Genomic DNA, 11,830 nt, shown 5'->3' on the forward strand with positions numbered 1-11,830 from the left:
CTGGGCTTGGCATCTTGGCTTGCTCTTTCTGCCTCAGACATCACCCCTAGTAAAGATCCTAAAACCGACCAGCGTCACTAGCAAATGCGTTGGTGCTGCTCAGGAGTCACAGAGCTGCAGTAGTAGGTGGAACAGTTATGTTGGAAAGTACAACATTTATCTCAGAGTAATCTTATAGGCCTGCAAATAACAAGACTAGACTGCAGTCATATCCTTAAATATGAAACTCTGCAGCCTGAATAGGCAGCTATGGAGAGAGACCTGCCTGGGAGTCTGTCTAGTAAATGTACCAAAGCCAGTTGGTATTGGAAACCCTTAAGAATCATTGGCTGCTTCTACTGGACTATTCTGACCTGACTACTGAAATCCTGACACTAGGCTACTTATATCCCCGTAGTATACGTTATGTGGATTAAAACTCACTAAGTAATAAACTTCACCCTGTAGTTGTTTATGAGGCAGGTTCCAGGGTGAGGTTTCATATATAGCCCAATGCTGTTCCATATTTTTGCAAGAATTGTGAAGGAAATACAAAATTACCATCAGTAAATTCAGTGGATGACAAAACTCACCACAGTGTTTAGCAGAGAGCTCCCAGTGCCTAGTGATGCAGAGCAATTACTATGTGCTTTAATTACAGCTATGCTACTATCCTGATGAGTGGTTTCTCCTTTCCTGTGGTCAGCACTGGTACTGGTGCTTCCAGTGTTTTGCTTCAAGTGGTACAAACATCCTGTACTGGAACCAAAGCCTCTTCATGTGATCTTTCCTGCCTCCTGAGATCAACTCAGTGGCCTCTGCTAGACTTGTTCCAGTATGTCAGTGCTTTTCATGCACTGAAGATACTCAGATGGGATACGGTACTCTGAATGTGATCTCAAAAATGCCAAAAATAGGGCACTTACCTTTTTTTTCTGTCTGCACTCTTGCTAGTACAAGCCAGCCTGTGGTTGTCCTTCTTTAGCACGTCATCAACAGCTGGATATCGGTAGGAATGAAACAGCCTGGAATATCCTGCTTTATCTACAGTCATTCGATCAGCCATACTTCAGTCATGTTAGTTTTTGCAAGAAGCCTAACAAGACAAGAAGGGGCACTGATTTCCTCTGGCCCTAAAATGTATTACTGGATTAGTATTCTTCCCGCACAGGTAGGAAGAAGACACACAACCCTTCCCTTCAGACTGGCACGCAGAAGTCTATCTAAGACAATTTGGTTGGTCAGGGTTGAAATACATGGAAGTCCAACCTTCTTGGCCAAAGGTCCAAAGTTCCTCAGCTTCAGAGTGAGTTTTCTGAGGACTCAACCTTTAGCTGCTGGGGAAACTTCAGATCTACGGGTCACACCAGAAGAGTCTTGGCAAGGCAAATGAATCCCTCAAACTTACTCTGCCTAGATATCGACAGCTTCAAGAACATGAAACCCACTCAGCTTTTCCTTCCTCAGTCCCAAATTCTGTCCTGCTGAGGGACATCTTGTCTGGTCACTTCTGCACTGGCCATCCTCCCAGTTCGGAAAATGCTGTGAGTGGTTGGGCTGCAACAACAGCTATTTACTGATGCTATAAATCAGGCTGCGACTTCAGCAAACGGGGAAGCTGCAGACAAACTGCCTTTTCTAATGCAAATGTATCTAGCAATGAAAGAGAAAGAGGGAAGAAAGGGACCCAGGACACAGGGAGCAGCAGCACTGTTTCAGAAGAGCTTTTCAGTGTTTTCCAAGAGACGTCAGCAGCTCTTTAAACTGAAGCTTCTAGATAAGAAATTTTAAAAGGTCACGTCTTTGTGAGGTGACAGAGAGAAAGAGGAGAGGAAGAGAGAGTCTGTCCAAGATGCCTCTTTTTTTCTAACAGACCTCCCAATATTCTTTTCCAGCTGTAACTGAGCCTGGCGGAGATAGGCACTTTGGGCCCCTGTGTTTTGCTAACAGTATCTCCATTTGACAATCCAGCTCTGGCTAAGAGGAGACAGGTAGGAAACATTTTTTTCCAGTGGTCCTAGTGACCTGAATACATACAGATGAGCGATCCCTCCTCAGCTCTTTCAATAGGTTTTGGAGTCACCAGCTCTCTTGCAGTATGCTGAATGTGGAAGCTCAAAAATCTAGTCCAGATATGCTGACCAGTGCAACAGTGGTCTTACTACCAATGGACTTCAAAGGTAGGACAACCACATCTGAGAAAAAAATTAACAGCACAGACAAAATTGGCTATGGCTGGGTGTTATTTTGACAATAGAAGTTAGATTGAACTAATCTTGGCTGCATATAAAAAGTCATACTAGAATAACAGGTACCTGGGACCCTAGAAAGAAGTTAAAATTATTGATTGCACTGGCATTTGAACTGGAAAAAATAGAGTATTTAGAGACAGACAGAGAAGCCTTCTACTTCCCAAAACAATCAAAACTTGTCTTCTTTGCTCTCCCTTTTAGCATAAGGAAAGTTTATTTTCTTTTGGTGTGAGTGGTGCAAGTTAAAAATGAATTAAAAACACATGTAAACGGAAGGCCCATCTTGCAAGAGCAAGATAGAGATTGGAATTTTTTTTAGTGAAAGAAGATAAGGACTGTCTATAAATACATAATGGAGATGAGTAGCAAGGAGCTATATACATTGAAAAACATCGTTGCATAAAATCAGATGAATGAAAAGTAAATTTTGTTGGTGGGGGCAGAAATTAGGAGAGTATTAACTGTCAGAGGAGCATGAGTTTCCGGTAGGAATGTTGAGAAGAAAAAGCACATTTATGTTTTTTTGACAGATTATAAATTGTAAGTGGTTATAAAACATGATGCCTCTGATAGCAGGTTGGGGGGAACTTGGTGATCTAAGAGTATTTCCAGTCCTGTCTTAGCGGGGTTTCTTCTCACTGCTCCATTTTAGCAGAGAAGGCAGGTTAGATGTGCTACAAAGAAAGTCAACAAGAGCTGTCCTGTGAAAATAACCATCTCTGGCTGTCCCTAAGGATCTGCTGAGATTCCTGGGACATAGCCACCATCTCTGCTCCTCTGCTTCCTGGCAGCTCACAATTTGTTTTCTCCATGGGAGTCTGGATTTTGCTCCAGGGCAGCCTTGCGTCATTCCATCGGATTTCCTTGGAAGAGGTATTTTATTTCTCAACTGGCTCAGATAGGGAAATTTCAAAATGTAAAGTGGAATGGTACAAATATCCACTTATCTGTAATATTACTTTTAATTAGCCAAACTGTCATTGACACCTGCTCTTCTCGTCAAGGAGGACAAGAAAGTAGCACGTGTGTGTGTGAGCACACGTGTGCATGTGTGAGCACATGTGTGAGCACTCGTGCAGCACGTCAGGGGCACATCACGTGCGGGAGCAACGAGGGGACAAGGCAGGGTCACAGGAGGGAGATCCTGGGTGTCTGTCTGTCCGTTGGGCACAGATCACAGCCTCCCCGTGGCAGGCGTCTCTCTTTCAGTCTGGTGAGCCCTGTGGCATGCACATATGTAAAACTGGTCCAGAGCACACAACTGTTCAGCACAAATTGTGGTGGTTCCTGTTTTTAGGTGGAAACTGGCTTCTTGCAAAACGTGACAGCACCTGGGATTGAAGAGCGATGGTGACCTCACAGCACTCTGCTGGTGGCTACCCAGCAAAAGGGCTTTTTTTTGTCTTCATTTACCTCCATGTTCCCCAGTCTCTTGTCTTCCACTACTTGGTATTTCTCTTCCTTTGCTTCTGCTGTGTCTTTCCCTCCCTGTTTTCACCTCCTGAGGCCTTCCCTTCTGCCTTCCCAGCCCTCTCCAGCTCTTCATGCTTAGTGTCTCTCCCTTCAGAACAGGAATGCACACACCCCTGTCTCACACTGCTTTGCCCCAGGCTCCCTTCTGCTCTTCTGCAGCTTCTCCTGTTCCCAGTCTGCTAGCCCCTAGCAGCAGCCCTCCACCATGAGGACACGAGCCAAGCCTATCCTCTGATCTGTTGACCAGAGGAAAGAAACAGGGAAAGAAACACAGGGAAGAAACAGTGGTACCTGTGTCTTCAAAAGTCAACTTCATTTACAGATAACAAATGCGAGAAAACCCTAATGTCCCCAGATGGCAGAGTTCAGGCTGCTCTGGAGCCTTCGTGCTGCATTTCTGTATTCTAGCATGTTTGGATGGTTTTCTCCAACACTATGATTATAAAGGGCAGCCGATATGCAGCAACCATTTGAATAACCAAGCATTAATAAAAGATTTGCTTTATCCCACATTAAGTTGGTACCACTACAAGGTAGTCTGGCTCTCAGCACAGCAATACAGTGTCTGCTGAGCCTTCAGACATAAGGGTTGTAAAACTGCCTCATGGTCTAAGGTCATGCCTGTAAGTCCTCACCCAGACAGAGCCTTTGCAAAATGCTGGCATTGGTATGAAAAATATGCGACTTGCTCAAGGCAGACAACAAGATCAGCAGCAGATCCACCTGCAACCTCAGGAAGTAATGAGCATTTGGTCAAAGGTGAGTGAAGGACTAATGATTTTATCCCCGAGATAAGACTTGTGGCACTTCAGAGGAGGAATGCAGCAGAAGCAGAATCAGCTTTCTCCAGAGGGAGAAAGACCAAAATGAAAAAAGTAGACTCCAACATGCCTCACTTAGTGGGTTCACCATTCAAATCACAGGCACCAGAACCACAAACCACATCCGAGCCACCAAACCATGAGCTTGAACAGAAGAGAGAAAATGGTCACTTGCGGTAAGTGAAAGCAGAAGCATGACCAGACGAGATGAAGAGATATGGGTGTGCAAACAGGTCTGCTGGCAGAGCCTGGTGGCGAGAACAGCAAAACTCAAATATCTCAGTTAAAACGGGGTCAGGCCTTGTGATTTTTTTCCTTACAGTTGGGAATTTAATTGTATGCAAGTGGGGCTCAGCAATTTGTGGCAGCAGCTACTGATAGACGGTAGAATATTTTCCTCAGGGAGTGGATTTATAACCAGAGGTATCTGTTGGGTGGTGGTGGTGCAATGCCAGGACGTGTCAGCCTGGAAAGGCCAAGAACCATGTGCCAGTTCCCCCTTATGGCTTGAGGGCACCCCAGGGCTGCACCGTGAGTGGGGGTCCAGAGAAGGAAGGGAGTATTGGAATAAAACTTGCTTCCTAGTGAGCCCATCATGACATGATGATATGCCATGAAAAAAAGCCTATGCCAAAACAGCAGCCAGCTGGTAGAACACATAAAGAAAGGACAGAGCTGCTCAGCATCACACCAGCTGGAGCAGACAGTGCCTTCATAAGCAAGACAAACCGCCCACATCAGCAGCAGACACAGTCAAGCCAGGTTTGTCTAACATGGCCCTTTTGTTTCAGGTGGCATGAGCATCTCCTGCCACCAGACTGGTTCCTTGAACCACTCAACACTGTATTTCTCTAATCCTTTTGCTTTAACTCATGTCCAACTTCTGTAACTGGACATGTGGAGCTGTACAGGTCCCCACCTCTCCGTAGGTTAACGTTTAGTGGGGTTGTGCTGCATTTGAAAGGCTATACCCTACTTCCAAACAGAAAGAAACACTGTCGCCTAAGAGGCTGCAGACCCTGGGCTGAGGACACATCTTTCCTATTGAGGTAAGTGAGCAAAGACCCCCCAGCACTGTCAGCCTCCAGGCCACAAGCAGCCTGCAAGTGAACAAATCTGTTCCGGGTGTTCCCAGCCCCTGCCATTCGGTTCAGTAACCGATCCCAAATGCCTGCTCCCTTGCAGCACTCCTCTTGGAGGTTCATCTGCTTCAGCTGTAGTCCTGCTCTCAGCAAGCCCAATGACATTGTGCAGGCCTTGTTTATTTTCCCTTTTGGACTTCAAATGTCTCTCAATTTACAAGTAAGAAGATCCTCTCCCTGCCTGCCAGCTCCGCAGTCTCAGCTGGGACATGACAGACAGGCTGAGCTCCCTGGTGCTTGTATTATCGCTGGTAACAAAGGCTCTAACATCATTTCCACCTTGGAAACACTCAGCTCCAAGCTCTCCCTCTGGTAACAGAGTACGGGGCAGATTTGTACCTGCAATTACTTTTTAACTTCTAACCATGGATTACAGAGTAAATAAAGGCTGCCTTCCTTCCCCCCAACTGTGCTGGCTTGACAACTCGGTACAGATAGTAAATACTGAATACACATGGGGAGTATCCAGTAAGCAAGGAAGTGCAATTTTTGTCCAGTTACTTTTCACAATAGGAGTGCTATATAATTTGATACTTTTCAGCTCATGAATGGCTAAGAAAAACTCACATGCTTAACTCTGGCATTTCCTTTAGTGACAATCATCCTCCTCCCTTGGACACTGTCTGGCCCATTGCAAAGGCTGTGGGAGAAATCTTGGTCCTGATGAAGTTGGTGGACATACTGGGACCAGAGGTTCTTGTAGGAAGAGGGGCTAAAGTAGGTGTCCTCATTTTGCAGATAATCACATTTTATTCTTTCTTACCAGCTTATATACATTAGAAGCAATGTGTAAATTACATTTTTTTGTACCTAGCTTCAGCCATTATTACAGTTTGACAGGTAGGCATTAACGTTCATGGGCACAAAACCCCCATGCTACCCTGAAACCAGTCATCTGCAATGCATGCTCCCTCAAAGGAAGAATTCACATAGAGAAACCAGCCAGTGATGAAAGATATCAGTCAAGCAGAGAAATCACAGCATCCGAGTCAATGGGATTTTTGTCATTGACTTCAGAGGCTGCAGAATAAAACTCGACACGGGATAGCGTCGTCTGCTAAACTCAAGCGCTGAGGCTGTGTGACCGTGTACAGCTTCGGTCAGCCCCTCCTGCCGGAGGAGACCATCCCCAAGCACAGGCCACAGGATGCTGGCACATACCGACTGCTCAAATCCTGCACTGCCATGTGCTGCCTTGCTTGGCACCTTCACCCACAGGGACCTCCCTTGAGTGGGATACAGGGCGATATGCCTGAAATCTCTGCAGGGCAGCCTCAGGACTGGAAGACAAGTGGGTGCAAAGCAGCGTGACAGCACTCTCAAGCCCTTTCCTTCATTTGTGGGAACAAAGCACCATCCAGCTGCAGAAACGTTTCCTTTAGCTCAAATGGTGCTGCTATTCCAAGCCCATGGAGGTTGCTACAAGATTTGTCTCATGCCAAGGTCAAAACTGCTCACAGCCATGGCTGTGCCACTAGCCTATTTCATACAGTGATAATATTGCTTATCTGAGCATTTAGGTCTGCATTATTGCTAAAGCTGCGCTTTTTATTTCCCATGAAGTACCCTCAACTTTCTAGAATATTTCATAATTTGCTATAACATTTAAATAATGTAGACGATTCTCTGCGTTTGGTTTCCAGAATGTTAAAGAAACTAAGACATTTGTCCTTAACCAGTACTTTCAGAGAAGAGGGTCCAGAGATCACTTTCCACCAAGGCTCATCCATTAGATCACACATTTGGTGTAACTGAGGATATGCTGGTTAACAGACAAAAGATGAAGTGTCCTACAGAAATATAACCTGCAGGGCACAACTGGCAGAAGTGTCGAACTTCCACAGACATTCAATGGGGAGCCCATTTCTGTGGCCAGTGTTGGTTCCTTTGGTCTGAGGAGCAGAACAAATCCCCTCCAGCATCACCAATTCATTTGTGCAAAGTGCTCCCGACCTCCCTCGAACCATTTTAGAATAGAAAAACACTTAAAAAGCACTCCAGGATCACATAAGGGAAATTATTTAGCCATAAAGGACTAAAAAGGAAGCCCTGAAGTTATTTGCATCTGTTAGTCGAAATAAAAGCTTAGATGTTTCCTCTAACAGGCAATAAATTGATAAACAAGCAGTTTCCTTAGAGCCAGCAAAGCAAGAGGAATTTCCCCAAGCAGGGAGGGGAAATTCAACCGGGAGGACCATTTTCAAATTCCCACTTGGCTGGAAATCGAGTGCAGGCAGCAAACCTTGCTGGAAAAGCGAGGAGGAGGAGGAGGAGGAGGAGGGATTGCCGAAGCCCCAGGGCGGACCGCAGGAGGGATGGCTGGCTGTGCCTGCGCTGCCCGCGTTTGCCTCGCTGGATATTTGGGTCGGGTGCTTTGTGCAGGCGTGGGACCACGAGGGGGGCAAGAAACACCCGTGGTGGTGATGGTGGGACCACGGGTGGGTGCAGTTATCAGAGCAGCTGCAGGTTTTTCTCTTCCCACCCGAGCCAAGAGAGCCCGACTCCTCGAAGGAAATGAAAAAGACTGTTAAGAAAGAGCAGGAACTCACCTGATTTGCTTTTCCCGTTGCCACCAAGGTGTTTTTCCCTAGAAATCTGCTCCCCCCGGAGCAGTGCGTCCTGCGAGCTCGCTTCCCGCAGGGACTGTCCGGCCACACCGGCCGCGGGAGGCGGGGGGGGGGCGCACACGGGGACTTTGGATACGAAGCTTAAAGGCACAGCCTGAGAAGCAGAAACCATTCACCCTGAAAAGCTGGTTTGTTTCTTCACTGGGCGTTGGGTTGAAGCACTTTTTTCCCCTCCCCTAGCTGCCTGCGGTGGAAACTGGAGCAGAGATGCGCCAGCTCTTTGCCTCTCCCCAGCCCGGAGAACAGTTTTTGCAGTTTGCTACAACTTCAGGAGCGTTCCGCCAGCAGGACAGAGAGCAAAACTGCTGCCTGAAGTGCTGGTGATTCGTGCCAGCTGCACCGAATTCACTCCACTCACCAGAACTTGTCAACCCCCCCCCCCCCCCCCCCGCAGTAAACCCGTGTGGGTGAGTGGTTAACAAGCACTGTCCCATGCACACAGAAAACAGTCAAGTGAAGCACTTTTACAAAAAAACCCGCTCATTTTCTCAGTCAGACACCCATAGCCCTTACAGTCTATCCTCTGTTTATCATATCTGTGTGAGGAAAATGGCCTAACTGCTGCACAGGGACAGGCAGGGATTATTTAGCATCACACCCCCCTACCGCAGAGGGCAAAACTGGACAGGGAGGGTTCTTTGTGCTGGAGTTGATGTTTGAGCCCACAAATGAGCCTTCCGCCATCTCGAAAAGATGAAAAACAGATGAAAAACTGAGAACTCGTTTTGCTTTAATCTGAATTTTTGCCTGCTGCTTGACAGTCAGCTTTCACCCAATGGCCAATTCTGATCCCAAGCAGCTTCAACATTAATGGCAAACTTTAGCAGTTAGTGTGTTTAAAGAGCAAAGCAAGGAAAGAATGCAAGGTTTTTAAATTATAAAATGATCTTAGAGACTTCTCTGAAGTTGGTTTTGATAAGAGCTTATTCTTTCATTCCTAACATCTGCTATCCCACAGATCTCTCCAGACCGAGCAGCAACCACTGAAAACTGTTTCAGGTTTCCTCCTGAGCACCAGTAATGAAGACTTGGCTGGTTAAAATTCCTCCTGCAGGTTGAAAGAACCAGGAAAATGCAGCAGTCCCTGAATATAAACACATTTGGCTGTAAGTGAGCCAGTGAATGCCACAAATAGCTCCTGTCCTTACCAACAGACTGCGTGTACCGTACGTACATCCCTATGAAAGAGCTGAGCAGAAGACTGATATGCTCCTAAAAGTTCAGCAGATAAAGAACAACCTGCACATATCTATGTGGGTCTGGGGAAGACAAAACTGCTTGACCAAACCTCAAAAGCAATAAGGGGAGGAGGGGAGATATGGCTGCACTAAGAGAAGAAACCAGCAAAATCTAGTAGGGGCATTAGTGGTAGAATAGGTTAAAAATGAGGAGTAGCAGTAGCAGTCTCTGCACTCCCAAAGGGGCTAGGAGCAAACACACAAACATTAAACGAGAAGGCAATCACTGTGAATGTGATTGCCTCAAACTCACCAAACTCAACAGGGGCTGTTGGGTCCACTCTGCTCATTGCAGATTTGCTGCACACACTATTACAGTGTACAGATAAAATAAACACTGCACTAAAGCAACACAATACTCAAAATTCAACCCAACAATTGGGAAAACATCATGATGCACCAGGAGGATTTAAACACCTTTAACAGTATTTGGCTGGTTTGCCACATTACACGTTGGAGTGCTGAGAAATGCTTTGCACAGGATACATAATTATTTCAATGGCCAAAAATGTCTGGGTGCAAAGTACACAGCAAGGAGGGCTTTACGTGAAAGGATTTAAAAGATAATTTGTTTCATTCTGCTTCCTGGGAAAGGCTTTTTACTGAGGGCATGGGAAAAACAAAGGTGAGATTTAATGGTTGTGTCTCCTGGTTCTCTTCCTGTGATACAACAGCTAAGAAATGGAATAGGGACAGAAAATAACAGCTTATGGCAACTTATCAGAAATTAAGAGTTATTTTATCATCAGAACCCCATTCTGATACATCAAGGATGGGCATCACACACTCTGCAGCACCAGCCCCAAGCCACATTTTCCGTGCAGATTTCCTTTTTTCATATTCTTTTTCTGCACTGGGAAGAGACATTTCTTAGACCTGAAGGGAACAACAAAAGTAGCTGTTGATTTAATTTCATTTTAAAGCTTGATTTCAGAGCAATAAACCAATCCAAATAGAAAAGACTATAGGAAAGGAAGAAAGAACTAGTGACAGCTGTCCTGATCTGATGCATCAACCCAAAAATAAGATATAACAGTAGATTACTGCTTCTGCTCCACTGCAGTTAACCAGTGAGGTAAAAGTGAAAAAAGCAGTCCTTTAAAAATATCTGAGAAGATTGGAAGGTTCCCCTGGGCTAGAGCCAGGGGTTGTTTTGGACTTGCTCAGGAGCAGCTGCTGGGAACAGGATGATTCCTAGGAGCTACTGGAGACCCATAGCACACCTCATCCCAAAGCTGCAGCTCTCTCCAAGGAACTCTTTTACTGAAAGCAGTATGCAAAGGTGATGTAGAGAGTCAAGTCTGTCTTGGAGGTGATACTGAAGAGAAGGAATGTGGAGACTGACAACCCATGAATATGAGAATTGTATTTAAACAGAAAAGCCCGAGATCAAAATTCAAAATACTGTATTTGCTTGAATACAGTTCCCACAAAAAGAAAAATACCACAGATTCATACCTAATATTATGCTTAAAGGCTAAAGAAGTTCAGAGCTTTGTATTTTCACTCATCATTGCTATTTTTCTGTTCCAGTAACTTTCTTCCACCTCCTACTACACAACAGCACTGGGCCTCTGAATGCTGGAAATCTGGGCTGCTGCAGTTCATTATGGTGAGTGAAAAGCTCTCTCTTATCTGATATGTACAATATGCAATCTTCATTCCCTTCTAAAACAGAAAAAAAAAATTAAAATAATTTGGGATACGTGGCAAGAGCTATGGAACTTGTTACACGTGAGCCGTGAGTATACAACTCAAGCGTGTCTTTCATTTGTGGTATAGCTGGGGATCAAGGTTGTCCCTGTGTGCACAGCCAGTGCAGCTAAGTCATCAAGTCCCGAGGTGGTCCAGGGACTCCCCACTTCATCCTCTGCACAGGTGAGATAATGAACTAATTTGAGACAAGGAACTGACTTGAAACTAGGCAATTGACTGAAAATCTTCACAAGAAAGTATTTGAGAGATTGGTGCAGGAGGTCTCCAGGTGGGAATTTCGGTGTGCCCTGAAGACAGCCTTCAGGCAGTACCTGTGCATAGACCAATTCCTGTGCTTAATGAGCCATTGTCCTGGGTGGAGAATCCAGCCTTCCCTTCCAGAGACTCTGCCAGGGGCTTCTTGCTGCAAAACTGAGCAAGTTGTACGTAGGTAAGATGCTTGTAAATAGTTGTTCCTGTAGATGCAGAAATGGTCACGTAGGACAGATCTTCAGTAAATATGTGAGATAGTTGGGAGATGCTTTGAATGTAATTAAGATAATCAATAGTGATAGATCACACAGGTGTGGTACTAGTGGTAGA

Source organism: Buteo buteo, chromosome 10, assembly GCF_964188355.1.
Source record: "Buteo buteo chromosome 10, bButBut1.hap1.1, whole genome shotgun sequence".
Classification (NCBI taxonomy): Eukaryota; Metazoa; Chordata; class Aves; order Accipitriformes; family Accipitridae; genus Buteo; species Buteo buteo.